This window comes from Cupressus sempervirens, chromosome 1 (genome assembly GCF_028749045.1).
Source record: "Cupressus sempervirens isolate cs-2001-9-10 chromosome 1, ASM2874904v1, whole genome shotgun sequence".
Taxonomy (NCBI): domain Eukaryota; kingdom Viridiplantae; phylum Streptophyta; class Pinopsida; order Cupressales; family Cupressaceae; genus Cupressus; species Cupressus sempervirens.
This window is the reverse complement of record NC_143118.1, coordinates 183,819,972-183,833,117: the sequence shown is the minus strand read 5'-3', so window position 1 is coordinate 183,833,117 and position 13,146 is coordinate 183,819,972.

Genomic DNA, 13,146 nt, shown 5'->3' with positions numbered 1-13,146 from the left:
GGGAGTGTGATGGTTTTGGCCATGTCGAGAGGCCTATTTTTCTTTAAATTTAAAGAAGTAGAAGATATGACAATGGTGATGGTTGGTTCTAGGTCATATGGAAAGCATAGCCTAGTGGTAGTGAAGTGGCATCTGACATTGGACCCGATGAAAGAGCTAAATAAGATGACTTTGGTCTGGGTTAGGTTACTGGGCCTTCCACTTGAATTTTGGAATGAGAGGATACTAAAATACATTGGGGATTCCTTTGGGCACTTTGTAGCTATGGATATGGTAACTTTGTAGAGGTGCCAGCTGGTCTTTAAGAGGTTTAGTGTAAATGTGGAAGTGGGAACTACCTTACCTAAATCTATTTCATTAAGCTCAAAGTGGGGTAAGAAGATTCAACCCATCATTTATGAGAAGGCGGGGTTGTTTTCACAGAAATCCTCATCATTTGGGCATTTAATTATAGATTGTAAGAAGCTAGATAGGATGGCTGAGGAGAATATTGAGGGTGTAATAGAATGGGGGGCTCCTCCTTAGGATTTAGGGGGAGTGGGTGTTGGCTCTCTTGATCGTGATGGCAAGGTGGTGACTCCCCCTCCTAGGAAGGAGCTAGAAGTGAAGGTCTTTCAAATAGAAATGGAGAAGGGTTTGACTTCCTTTACTAGGAAGGAGCAAGAAGATATCCCTCAAGATGTGCTGGGGAGGGTTAGGATGGAAGAGTTGGAGGGGAAGTTTGGTTTGGTTCAGGACCCGAAGACACTTTGCACACAAGAAGGAGAGTTGGGAGGGTTGGAGGAAGGGGAAATTTCTTTTCCCTTTTTGCAAGGAATTGAGGAGCTTTTTAGTACCTCTTCGAGGAACCTAGTGATCGAGGAGGTCTTTAGAGGAGACATAGATAAGTCCTTGGTGGATAGCATGGAGAACGACTTGAAGGAGGGGGAGGTCTCTAGGGTCCTTTGCTGGAATGAGGATAAATAGTCAAACAAGATAGTGGATTCTTTGGCCTAGCTAGACAATATGGAAGGGAAGTGGAAAATTCAAAGAAGATAGACAAGGGTTTCAAGGAAACTGGATATGGTAGTGGAATTGAAGTTGGATGTAGGGAAGTCAGGAAAACAAAGTAAGAAAGTGAAATAGATGGAAATGTTGGCATTAATTTATCTTTTCCATTAGTGACAACACTTATTCATAATTTTGTATGGTTACTAATTTCATCACTCAGTCTCTAGTGTTTATCAAGCATTTAGTGGTTGCCAAGTAAGTTTAGTAGTTTAGTAGTTCATATCGAGCATTCCAATGGTTACCAAGTGAGTTCAGTAGTGCAACAATTATAGTATTTACCGAGTCATTAGCTACTTTGATGTGAAGCTAGTATCTACCAAGTGATGGGATGAGCAACATTTACCGAGTGCAAGCAAGGTAAACATAGTGTTCAGTTCTTACCGAGTTACACTATATCTATCGAGTCTCCAATGTTCACTGAGTTTGAAGCTACATTGAGTGACTAGTGTGGACTGAGTCTCTACTTCCACTAAATGCATGACAATGCCAAGTAATGTAGTAGACATCGAGTATCAAAAGGTCACCAAGTTAGCTATTCAGAACTCGAGTTTGCACATTTGGGCCGACTCAATAATATTTGTGTTAACTTGTATTTTGGCTGACCTTGTTAATATGAGAATTGGAATGATATATATGTAATGTATTATATCATACCCAATGTATGTATGATGATGAAAAGTAATGTTTTGAGAAGAGTAAATGCGAATCAACAATAGAGTAGAGTATTTAGCAAGGTCTATGAGGAGCAGTCAAGTTATAAATATCACAAGAGGTGATCAACATTTCAAGGATCTAATCAGCAATCAAGTTGTAAGTTAGATCTACTATTTCATCCTAACAGGTGAATCAAATTTAAGTCCTTTAATAGGGTAGACTTAATAGTCTTGTCTCTAAATCTCTTAACAGAGTGCATACTTCATTGTATGTTTGTAAAACCTCTAACAAGGTGGACCTAGCATTCCTAATTGATCCTAACAAGATAGATCATTAGAAGTGATCATTGTAAGCCTTAACATGCAAACTTTATATTGCAGTATTGAAGTTTTGTGGGTATCATCCCTACCCTAGTTTTACTTTCTATTTGGAAGGTTTCTGGGTCGCTAGATATTGTGTTCATGTGCTATGAATGTTTATCTTTCAGTTTCTCATGCATGTAGTACTTTAGATCAATTAATGGTGAATGGATTATGTACTGAATTTGTTAAATTTTTTTGAGGTTACTGATTCACCCCTACCCTCTCAAAAACCTAGCTAGTCTTGATTATTTCCAACAATTGGTATCAGAGCATTGTGGTTCTTAGGATAAAGTTTTGACAGCTTGAGAAAAGATCAAGGACAATGGAGATATTAAAACTTGACAAAGCTATTGACAATGAGAAGCTAGATCTAGAGATGGCCATAGCTCAACTCAAGAAAGCAAAAGAGCATCTTTCCCAATCCCTAAAAAGAAGGAAGGAACTTGAAAAACAAATGAATAACCATCATTATGTTGAAGAAAAGATTGAAGACTTTTTACCTTTAAGTAGTTTAGATGAAGAAAATGAGGCAATCAAAGAATTCTTAGAAAAGAATGGCTCCCTACAAGAAGAGGTAAGAAAATTGAAAAGAGAACAATAAATTCAGTCAATAAGATTGTGTGAACTCTTGGAACAAAGGAATAAGGCAAGTGAAGACTTGGAGGAAAGGAACAATGAAACTCACAATCAATCCTTTCAGCAAGAAAATCTTATCAATCAGCTCTCCAATGCAAATGAGGAAATTATGATTTTGAGATCTAAAATTGAATGGTTAAGGAATGATTTAAACATTGAAAGACAAATCAATGAAAGATTGAAAGCTAATCTAAATTCTAAGAAGCAACTCAATGAAAGAATAATGAAATCATAAGTAGACATGGATCAAATAAATTAGCAAAGTGAACAGAATTTTTATAAGAAAAAGGGTAAAGTAGGACTTGGATACAAAGAAGAAGGTGAATCTTCCAAACAAGGTGCTCAAAGGAATCAAAGACCTACTTGCAATCACTATGGTAAGATTGGTCATACATCAAACAAATGTTGGAGCAATGAAAAGAAAAAATTCAATGGAAAATGTTATAATTGAAGTTAGCATGGTCATAAGGCTAATGAATGCAAGGAGAAACCAAAATTTGAACGTAAATGTCACAAATGCAAGAAACAAAGTCACAAGGTATTTGAATGTAGATGTAAACCATTCAATCTAGCTAAACTTGTAAATGCAATATTTGGTTGGGACTACAATACTTGGCGTAGATGTCATTACTATGGAGAATATGGACACATTGGCATAAACTATGCAAGGCATCACTTGAGAAAGAAGGATACAACAATAAGATGTTATACATGCACTAAACTTGGTCACATAGCTAAGAATTGCATGAATATAGGAAAGGTTGAAGATGAAAAGAAAGCCAAAGTTGATAACATCAAGAAGTAGATGATATAGTAGTGGATTCATAAATGTACTGAGCAAGCCAGTTTAGATGATGGTCATGTCACTCAAGAAGTGGGTGACTCCACCATTTCCAATTAGGTTCTTAAGGAAGAACCGTAACTGCATCTTCAAGCCACATCTTAAGTAGTTCCTATGGAAGAAAGAAAAAGATCCAAATACGTATTATAGATACAGAGGGATCACAAAATTTTAACACCAATTTTCATTGAGCAAGGCTAGACCATACCGAGCAAGGTCGGGAGTAACAAGTTTTGCTTGGTCACCGAGTTACAAGGTTCTATCAAGTTATCTGGATAGATAGTGGATGACAGCCTGTCAAGTACTATATCATTATGAATCTCTTTGTACTGAGCATTAATGGAAGGGTTTCATCAAAAAGGAAAAATTTTGACTTCATTTTGATCGTAAATTTAGTCCATCCAGAGCAGAGCAATTTTTAGAGCATGCAGGCAATCTTAAGTATAGTTTGCAACAAATTTTTTCAAGGAGATTTTATCAGTCTACCAAGAAATCATGGCATCCATCACCAGCAGTAGCAAGGAAAAGAAAGGTTCAGAGAAGTTGGTGCATGGTGTTGAGTAGAAGGCTACAAACTTCAAGCTAGTGCCAACAATTATGAAATCACTTGATCCTAATGGAGCTCAGTCTCAAATCCTACCAAAGGTACTTCTTATAAATAACATTTGTACTCATTTTAAATGTGTTGTACAAGAAATTGGAACCCTAGAAATGGACATTACCCTAGCTGAATTGTGTGTAGATGGAACCCTAAAACCTGAGCATAAACACTTAGAGGAGAAAGGTCAGACCCACATTTTGCACCTGCCAAGGAATTTTCAAATTAAGTGGATTAGGTATATTTTGAGCCAAGTACACAATGATTAGATATGGCTAGAGAAACCCATCCTAATAACAAAGAAGATGATTCATAGAATCACTAGTCTCCTTATGCTCAACAAAGTTAAGATTACCAAAACCCTAGGTTAGGATGAGCTACAGAAGAAAACCCTAGCTAAGTGGAATGGTAGAGGACTAAAGATTAGTAATGTATCTAACATGGAACTTAGGTTTGGTATTCATGTTATTTCCCATAAGATATATAGCTCCAGTAGATTGAATAGTGTGCCGTGTGAGGCTGTGGACTTAGCATACAAAGTTGTGAAGAAGAATTTGGTGTATGATTTGGCTAATTTGATGTTGAAATAGTTTAAAAAGAACATGGAAAGCATAAGGACTTCAAAGAATAACCCATGTAAATTTGGTTCTTTGTTAACTTGTTTGTTCTTTTATGTACAAAAGTTTTTCCCATCCAAAGGATCCATGGTATGGAGAAAGGATACTCTAGTTCTATACCAAATCAATGAGTTTATTGTAGAAATGGGTGAAAAATTTGACAGTATAATGGACAACTATTTTGAAGTTTTCAAGGAGAAGATGAACAACAAATTCTGAATTCCACCAAAACTAGTTGAAGACTACAAGGATGATGTTTGTTTCATGGTTGACTGTGATAGGGTATATATTCAGGTAGTTAGGCCTAGAATTGTATGAGTAAAACCTCTTCCTTATGAGGTTAATATTGATGAAACCAAAGAAATAATTGAAGCCCTGGTGAATGAGCCAGTAGATCCAAAGTTTCCCATCTTTGGAACGTATGATGATGCAAAGGCCAAGATAGAGCTTGAGATCAAGCTCCCACAGGCAGTAAGTAAGGGCAAGAGGAAGCTAACAAAGTTGAAAACTACAAGTGCCCCTCTTATGCTTACCCAGGGCAAAGGAGAAGACAATGAAAAATCTAAAGAAGAAGAGAAAGAATCTAAAATGGATGAAGACCCTATGAAAAAGAAATGCAAGGTGATTATCAACAAGCCACCCAAGGCCTCCACAATTGTGTTCACAAGAAGATCCAAGAAGAAAGGTGGCAGTGAAATTGTATTTAGTAAACCCCCACTCACCGTCTAAGAAAGACTAAATAAATTAGAAGAAGGTGTAGGTATTACAAACTTCAAGACACTAAAATTTGAAACCAGGACAGATGCTGAGAAAATGCAGATTGAGGAGCTAGTGCTGTCCAAGATGGGAAAATGGAAATATTCTCTAGATCAAATTGCCCCTCAGATTTCCAATGAATTATTGGCAAGGTTAAAACCTAGATGGGAATTATTTGTGCAAACAAAAAAAGATATATATGAGTAATCATTGAGACAATTATTACCGAGTCTTACTAATGCAAAGGTTAAGGCAACAATGAAGGATAATGAAGGTAAAATGATGATCAAATTTCATACTTGTTTGATTTTGATCAAAGATATTGAATATTTAGTTATAGATGCTACAAATATGTGGAAAAATGTTTATCATCTACACAAACCAAGTGAAGATCCAGTGGAGATCAAAGATGATGATGATGATAGTGATAATGAAGAAGATAACACACCTTGTGTCGCTATTGATGCTAAGGACTATCAGGCAGTAATGAAGGATGGTGAAGAAGAGAAGGAGGAAGAAGCTAATGAGGAAGACAAGGATGATGAAGAAGAAGAAAATGATCCAGTGAGGATGAGGATAGTTGCACAAGTCATAGCCTCCCTTCCTTATTCTCCACCAAAGATTGCTACATTATTTGGCATGGAGATAGCTTCAACAAATGTGATTACAACCATAATAGACACATCATCTATTTAATCACTATTTGCTACCTCTTAGCTCCAAGTATCAATAATGGAAGTGTCTACCACTTCATCCACCGAGCTATAGACCTCCTCTTCATCAGCTCTCGAGTCAAAGACATCAGTAGTGTATACAAAATCCTATTCTACAATTTTGTCTACTTCAATTTTTCATTCTCTTGTAAGTACTTTATTTGTATATACTTCTACCACTGCTCCTATTATATGTGCTCTAGTCAATGTTTCACCTATTATTTCTTCAATTTTGGGTAGCACTTCAATTTTGGATACTGCTAGCACTTCTGTCAGTTTTCCTCGAGTAGGCCCTATTCAAGTTCTCACAGCAAGCCCTACTATTTCTACAATTATTTCTATTTCTAAGTACAAGGTAGTAATATTAGAAGTAGAACCAAGGACACCCCTAAAAATTTTTCTTACTAAAAAAGAAATTGATGAAGATATAGACTTGGACAAAGAGGCTGTAATTCCTAAGTTGGATCTTGATAATGCTACTGTGGAACAAATGAGATTGGTTAGCCAACTTTTGGAGTAGAAAGCCAAGTAGAAGCAACTTAGGGAGGAAAGGGATAGAGGGTTTAGAATAATCAAAAGTGCAAAGAATATCCTGGCAGAGGCTATAGGTGTGGATGTTGATTCTAATCAACATATTTTGCTACAGTTAGAAGAAGTAGTGAATAAGTTCAATGAGCACTCTTTTGGTCAAGAAAAGTTGATAGAAAAGGCAAAAAAAAGTTTGACAATAAGGTGCTTGAGCACATTGCTCGACACATTGCTATTAACCAGATAGAGCTTTCCTCAACTTTGGATAATCTTTAAAATTCTTTTACCAATGTAACATCTCTTTTTGCCAAACTTTGTGATATTACTGAGTACACCAAGGAAATAAAGGTAAAATTGAATAAAATTGATGAGGATTTGAAGGCCAACACCCAAAAGTTGTAGGTTGACTCCAATTCAAGCTCTACACATCACATAAAGGTCAGATTTTTGTTAGACATGTAGGAAAAATTGTTGAGGGAGGAAGCAATGATCAAATGTACATTAATAGACATCCAAAACATGATCCTACCAATCATGGACACAATGTAGAAACATATTGCTTACTCCAAAACATTGTTCCATGATAACAATTTTTTTATTGCAAACCATATGATTTAACTTCTAGTAGAGGTTCAAGTGGAACTTCAGACCTGCAAAATTTTGCAAGAGAATTGGGATGAGACATTAACTCTTATTCTCAAGGTACACTCTGAGTTTCTCTCACATTTTAGTGTCTCTGTTTAAGTTTGGTGTAAAAATGTTTGGCATTATTGTCAAAAAGGGGGAGAGAAAGAGATATTTGTGGAGAAACATATGTAGAGTACATGATAATAAAGAGAGAATTGTATATATAGTATGCTACTATGCCTTATATAATATGTACACTATATGGGGGAGATATGTGCAATTGTATATACAACAAGATTACAAAGACAAATTTTGAAAAATAAAAAATTAGCATGTCATTGTACATATATTTTTGGCTAATAAGTGTTTTTGTCACTAATGCCAAAGGGGGATATTGTTGGCATTAAGTTATGTTTTCCATTAGTGACACCACTTATTCATAATTCTGTATAGTTACTGAGTTCATCACTTAGTATCCAGTGTTTATTGAGCATTCAATGGTTGCCAAGTAAGTTCAATAGTTTAGTAGTTCATACCGAGCATTCCAATGGTTACCAAGTGAGTTCAATAGTGAAGCAGTTCATATCAAGCATATTGTGGATACTGAGCTTTGTAGTATTTATCGAGTCATCAGCTACTTTGATGTGAAGCCACTATCTATCGAGTGATGGGATGAGCAATGTTTACTGAGTGCAAGCAAGGTAAACATAGTGTTCAGTTCTTATCGAGTTACACTATATCTACCGAGTCTCCAATGTTCATCGAGTTTGAAGCTACATTGAGTGACTAGTATGGATCGAGCCTTTACTTATACCTAATGCATGACAATGCCGAGTAATGCAGTGGACACCGAGTATCAAAAGGTCACCATGTCAGCTATTCAGAACCTGAGTTTGCACATTTGGGCCGACTTAGTAATATTTGTGTTAACTTGTGTTTTGGTCGACCTTGTTAATATGAGAATTGGAATGGTATACATGTAATTTATTATACCATACCTAATGTATGTATGATGATGACAAGTAATGTTTTGAGAAGAGTAAATGCGAATCAGCAGCAGAGCAGAGTATTCAACAAGGTCTATGAGAAGTAGTCAAGTTATATCTATCGCAAGAGGTCATCAACATTTAAAGGATCTAATCAGCAATCAAGTTGTAATTCATATTTATTGTTTCATCCTAATAGGTGAATCAGATTTAAATCCTTTAATAGGGTAGACTTAACAATGTTGTCTCTAAATCTCTTAATAGAGTGCATACTTCATTGTATGTTTGTTAAACCTCTAACAAGGTGGACCTAGCAGTCCTAATTGGTCTTAATAGGGTAGATCATCAGAAGTGATCATTGTAAGCCTTAATAGGCCAACTTTATACTGTAGTATTGAAGTTTTGTGAGTATCATCCCCACCTTATTTTTACTTTCTATTTAGAAGGTTTTTGGGTCACCAAATATTGTGTTCATTTGCTATGAATGTTTATCTTTCAGTTTCTCATGCATGTAGTAGTTTAGATCAATTAATGGTGAATGGATTATGTGCTGAATTTGTTAAAAGTTTTTGAGGTTACTGATTCACCCCTCCCCTCTTAGTAACCTAGCTAGTCTTGATTATTTCCAATAGGAAAAAGGTGGCAATTGGTAGGCAGACCACTTTGGAATCCCTATCAAAAGGTAGAAAATGATTATTCTATCATGGAACATGAGGGGGTTGAACAACCCTCATAAGTAGTTTTCCCTCAAATAGTAGCTGGCAAACCAAAACATAGATATTCTACTCATCTAGGAGGTTAAAATGACTATGATTAATTTGAAGAATATTGCAAATTATGTGTGGCCAAGAGTGAAATTTTACTACAGTGAAGTAGAAGGTGTGTCAGGAGGAGTGGCTACCTTCTAGAACCCAGATGTTGTTAATGGAAGTTTAATTTATAGTTCTAAATTCTATCTTATAAATGAACATAGGATGGGAGATAAGATTTGGAATATTGTTAATGTGTATGCTCCTAATAACAAAAATGGAAGGCACAACTTATGGGAGGAGCTATCTATTTTTCTCTCTCAAAATAAGAACACCTTTTGCATGGGAGATTTTAACTCCCGTCTGTACCCTTCGAAGAAAATTGAAGGTATGATAGATTTTAATGATAGTATGAAAGATCCGACTGATTTTATAAATAATAATGATTTAATGGATATGGAGATGCGAGGAGTGAAGTTCACATGGTCGAATAATAGGAAGGGTGTTGACCTCATTCAAGTGAAACTAGATAGACTTTTGGTCTTAGCTGGATGGGAAGGATTAACTTCCTCCCCTCCTCTCTTACAAGACCAACTAGGACAGTCTCAAACCATGCCCCTATCCTTTTTAAATTGAAGGAAGATTCCCTGGGGGCCCCAAGACCTTTTAGATATGAAATAATGTGGCAATCCCATCTTGATTTTAGCTCTAGGGTGGCTGAGTGGTGGGGGATTAGAATTGAAGGGACAATAATGTATAGACTCTCTATTAAGCTAGAGAATGTGAGACGAAATGTGTAGCCCTAGAAGAAAAAATATTTGGCAATATCTTCAAGACTAAGGTTGAAGTGGAAGGGAAGTTAGTTTGAGCTCTAGAAAGATATGGGGAAAGCATACCCATAGATAACATTATCCAGGAGGAGGATAAATGCATAAAAGTATGGAAGGAAATGATGACAAGGGAGGAGACTTACTAGAAGTAGAGGTCCAAGGTGTTATGGCTCAAAGTGGGTGATAGGAATATTGCATTTTTCATAGATTTGCCTCAATTCATAAACAAAGAAACACAATTGATAACATCAAAGATGACAATAATGTGGAGTTATTTAAGCCTAAGGAGATAGGGAGTTGGGTGATGGCTTACTTTAAAAAATCTTACTTGGAAGAGAAAAGAGACTTTAGAGAGGAGGATAGGCAATGGCTGATTGATTCAATGCCCATAGTGATATTGACTTAAGAGAATGAGGAGTTAGTACAAATGGTAACTGAGGAGGAAGTCCACAGAGCAGTGTTCTGTATGAAAGCTTATAAATCCTCGAGACTGGATGGTTTTCCACTGACGTTCTTTTAGCACTTCTAGGAGGTTATCAAGTTGGGCCTCCTTCGGGTGGCTATGATTTTTTAGAATTGGAAAGCTTCTTAAATAGCTCGATAAAAATTTCATTGTATTGATTCCCAAGGTGAAAGACCCATAGGTCCTTTTTGACTTTAGGCCAATCAATCTATGTAACTCTACTTACAAGATCTTCTCTAAAATTTTGGTGAATAGGTTGAAGCCATTGGTGCATAAGTTCATAGGGAAAACCTAGATGTTGCTATAACAACACATGAAGTCTTGCACTCTATGGAGAAAAGTGGTAATCTTGGTATGGCCTTGGAACTTGACATCTCTAAAGCTTATGATAGGATTAATTGGATATTCTTGTATAAAGTTATGGAAAGGATAGGCCTTAGTCAGAAGGTTATTAGATTGGTGAAGTTGATGGTGGAAACTTTCAGCTATTCTATGATGATTAATGGGTCATCTTGGGGAGATTTTGGAGGGGAGAGAGAACTTAGGCAAGGTGATTCTATCTCTCCCTACCTATTTATTATGGTTGCTGAAGTCTTGGGAAGAGCATTCATGAGAAATTTGGATGGGGGGATAATCAAAGGCATTAAACCTACTTGCACTCTACCTCCTGAAGAGATTCAACAGTTTGTGGATGACACCTTTCTTAGTAGGGAGTCCTTGGTGAGTGAAGCTAGAGCTTGGAAGTCAGTGTTGGAGATATATGTAGTGAACACAGGTCAAAAGATCAATTTCAACAAAAGTAAGGTGTTCTTCTTTAATGCCCTTGACCTACAATGAAGGATTGTTAATATTTTATATTACAACATTGCTGAGTTACCATATATTTATCTGGGTCTCCCATTAACCATGAAAGATGTAACAACTTTTGGAATTTCATTTTGGAAAAAATGGAGAAAAAGTTGATTGGATGGAAAGGTAAAACCCTAAGTAATGCAGGCAAGCCGCAACTATTGATTTCCTCCCTCCAAGGATTATCAGTGTACTTCTTATCCTTATTAAAAATTACTCAGTGTATGGCTAATAATCTAGAGAAAAATCAATGTAACTTCCTTTGGTCTAGTGGAAACAAGAAGATTAGAATAAGTTTATTCATCTGGGAAATGATTTGTAAACCAAAGCAGAAAGGTGGTTTGGGAGTAAGGAAGATAATTGATCTGAACAATGTGCTTCTCATAAGATGGGGTGGAACTTGATGAAGGGAGAAGCTAATTGGTGTAATATTATGAGAGCTAAATACCTTTGAAATCTAATGTTCTCTCACTACACTTGGAGAAATGATCTTCCTATGGGCTCTAAAATCTTGGGAAATATTGTGAGAAACAAAACCCTTATGAAGGAGGGTGTTAGGTGGCTTGTGGGTAATGCTAACAAGATTCATTTTTGGGAGGATCCATGGCTTATAGATAAAATTTTAATAAAAAAAAGTTTGGGTCTCTTGAACATTACTTACAATACCAGTGGGTGGAATGGTAGCTGATTTTATTTGTCAGGGAAGAAGGTGGAAAAAGGAAAAGCTGCAACATAATGTTATGGTTGAAAGGGAGATGATCGACGAGCTTAATTCTTTGCTAGAGGAGTACAAAATCTTAGGAAGAGACACAATTGATGAGTTCATTTGGAAGGCTACCTCAATGGGGGAGTTCTTGGATAAATCTACCTATGAATTAATGGTTGACAAAACCCTTGAAGCTAATGACTGGGGGAATGTTTGGTTTAATCACTTAATCCCAAAGATAAATATTTTTTGGTGGACCATCATTCATGGGAAAATTCTTAGTATAGACAACTTGATGAAGTAGGGGTTTTAATTATGAAATAGATGTCATATGTGTAAGATGGAGGAAGCTTATTCTTGCATTATAGGTTTGCTTCAAAGATGTGGGAGAGAATTCTTCAGATGCTGGAGGTGAATTGGGTGTTTAATGTGGACATGGGGCAATTAGTAATGAATTGGTGGGGCCCCTTTACCCACCCCCTCCTTATCTGTCTATGGAAGATCTTTCCTGATGCATGATGCTCCCCCTTTGGGTCCTTGGCAATCCAAGAACAAAATCCATACTTATGTCCTCCCATGGCCTTGATGGAACAGGCAATGGCTGATATAGGCCAGTATTTTGACTAAACCCCTTGGCCACTTGACAAACTTGGCAACTCTGTACAAACTTCTTCACATCCTGTGTAATTTGAGGCCAAAAATAATGTTCTCTAAGAATGGCAATGGTCTTATCCCGACCAAAATGTCCTGCCATCCCTCCACTATGTTTCTCCTTAATCAGATTTTCCCTCATGGAACTCCTTGGAATGCACAATTGACTACCTTTGAACAACATGCCATCCTGAATCAAATAGTCTAACCACTTGGTTCTATCTACAGCCACAAGTTCTTTACAAGCTTTCCATGCTTCAGCAAAATCAGGATCCTCAGGGTACAAATTCTTGAGTTCATCAAACCCAACTACTTCAACCTGCATTGTTGTAAGCAACAATTGTCTCCTACTTAATGCATCTGCAACCTTGTTAGATTTTCCACTTCTATGCTTTAACACAAATGTATAACTCTGCTAGTTGATTAGAAATAGAAGTTCTTGAATTGTAAGCTCTTCAAATGTAATCTCTTCTAATGAATTTCAAGTATTAATGGATGCTTTATGAGGCATTTTTGTCATCTCTCTATCT